General features: G+C 29.8%; 1 pseudogene; it reads right to left on the reverse strand.

Moving 5' to 3' along the window:
* Window positions 1-1,034: 1,034 nt before the first annotated feature.
* Window positions 1,035-1,144, reverse strand: LOC149141163 (U6 spliceosomal RNA; annotated as a pseudogene).
* Window positions 1,145-2,747: the final 1,603 nt, after the last annotated feature.

The raw sequence follows: 2,747 nt of genomic DNA on the forward strand, positions 1-2,747 counted from the left end.
AGGAAAATCGTTATATGGAGCTAGAATTATTCAATAGTTGTTGAATGGGGGCATTTCTTAGGTTTATCATTTTTTAAGGCTATTCCAAATTGTCCAATATTTGCATCAAATTTATTTTTATTGCAATTAGTTTCCAAAATATATAATGCATGAAGGCATAATAGAGATGTATATTATTTCCAATGCTTATAAGAAATTAAAAAAATTTATTAAAGATAAATTTGAGCACTTTGATGTTGTTGATTCTATTTGGTGGGAGTATTTTTCAATGGTCAATGTGACATAATTTCAAGTTCAAGAAATGGGGATACATTTTTGAAAACTCTATTAATTAGTTGGCCACATAATATGTCAAATGAATATGAGAAAACAAAATTTGTTGAACAACAAGAATATCAAGGTATTGTTCAGTTTTCACAAGTAAATGAAAGATATTGTATATTGGGTCTATAAGATCACATGCACAAAATAAAGCCATGGAAGACCTTAATAGGCTTTATGTACATAATATTAAGGATGGTTTCATGATTTTAGTGTTAATGATGGAGATCCACATGGTTATTCATTCCGCATTGCTAAGATTATAAAGGTTTTTAAAGAAAATATAGATGTTACAGTACTTGAAGTACATTGGTATGCAATAGATAAACATCCATTCAGTGGGGTGTTCAAGCCATAGATGGTAGTTGAGAAACAAATCAAAAGAAAGAGAAAAAAAAAATGGTCCAAATATAAATCATCATTATAGTGACCTCTAAAGTTAGAAGAGTTGACATGTTTATGACTCCAATTTGACAAAGAGAGGAAATATTCACGCTAGGACCATATATATTATCAAGAGGTTGTTGCTGCAAGATCTAGTGGAAAGATGGGGTTTTTTGAATTAGCATTTTTTTTTAGGATATGAATATTATTCCTATGTGTAGTATTATAGGAGACTATTCTAGTTCCAAAAATCATACATATAGAATGTAAGCGAATATTTAACAAAAACGTGCAATTTACTACTAAAATTGGTAAATTTTGGCGAATATCACCAATTTAATCATTTCTCGATTTGTGTGTGTCATCCTTGCCTAGGGGCCATGAAAATATTCTCTATATTGTTCAAACATTAGGCAAATTTTTAGCTAATTAGGTGAATATTATTTTCATAAAATTTCGAAAAGATAGCCAATTAGCAAAATTCCGCCCCCAAAAAAATTCTTGTTTTGAACATAGTCATAGATCTAGAAGATTTTTAATATCTAAAACCTTGGGCACACATCTAGAGTAAAATTGTGCACTAGCTGGTAATAAAGAACAATGTGGGTCATCTACATCTTCATCCAATCATTTATTTGGAGATGATGTAAATTCTAATAGTGTGTCAAAATCTATGAGTCAATTTGAATAATTGTATTAAATATTTTATGTACCTTTTCTCAATATGATGTTTGCATGGTAACTTGAAAGGAGTGCGTTACCTTGAATATCATATTACATGAAGTTATGAATCATTTCTATATTTGTTGGATTATTATTTTTAATTATAAAGAATATGTAACAAAACTTCCTAGCTCAATTGCCTTGAATATCAATAATGCTACAATAACTTTGAGAAATAATTTATGTTTCATTCAATGTAATTACTTCCAAGGCTTTTAGCCCCAAGGGTTAGCTCAAGTGGTCTAGAGTTAGACATGAATTTATTTGATATTGTTGCTAGTTGTTATTAATCATGACTTCGACTCTCATTAATTCCCTTGGGGTTAGGCCCCATAATTAGGGTCAATGGTTTACCTGATTTACCATCCATGAAATGTGGGGAAGTACTCTAGGGTTTCCCATGCCTTAATTCCAAGTAAGAAAGAAGTTCTGAGATTTTGATTAAAAGTAAAAAAAATGAAATTAGTGTTAAAATTTTAAATTATATGGTGATATTTCCATGCCATTACGTATTATCTTATGTTTGGAGTGATAAACAAGCCCTAACATAGTGAACATTTTTAGGGTTGATTTTATGATTTTTATTTAAATCAATGATGATTTTCCACACCATGGTCTAAAACGATGTTGCAATTTCAATCCCCCATTGAAAGGTGCGACTAATTTTATTGCAATTATACAAATTATTCATGTTCATGTTTTAAAGAAAATCTAATTATAAGTTCAAACAATGAGAGGTGCTATTGTTAGTAATGTTTTTCAATTTGATGGTTGATTTTTGAGGTTTTTCTTAGTAATGATATCATTTTTTAACCGATTTATAATGCCATGCTTGAAAAATATTGTAGTTTTAACCCTAAAAAAGGGTGCTACTAGTAGCACCACTTTTTGATACAGGGGTTCATTTTCATGTTTTTTGACATAGAAATGTGAGTTTCAAGGGCTAGAGTTATTGTTTTAAGGTCACAATTCTTGTTAAGTTGATAACGTTATTAAAAATGTATCCTTCACTCAAAACAAAATCATTGGTTAGGCATGTTAAGCCTTTTCTACTATATTATGCTTGGATTAGGCAATTTCATCAAAACTAGGGTGGTGATGACCAATGTCCTTGAGGGATAGAGGTATAGGTAAAGGCTAGACAAGAGGCAAAAGGTGATATTAATTATAAGGATCCTAATATAAGTGATGGTGGAACATTGTTTGTCATTTATGCTTGTAATTTAAATGTTCTTGCTCATTGATTCATTATGCTTTCTTTCAAAATTTCAATAATTCTTTTGAATCATGGCTCAAAATATTTAAAATATATTTTTCAT

The sequence above is a fragment of the Pinus tabuliformis genome, chromosome X (genome assembly GCF_031772625.1).
Source record: "Pinus tabuliformis cultivar Carrire ecotype Pingquan chromosome X, CPIR1, whole genome shotgun sequence".
NCBI classification, from domain to species: domain Eukaryota; kingdom Viridiplantae; phylum Streptophyta; class Pinopsida; order Pinales; family Pinaceae; genus Pinus; species Pinus tabuliformis.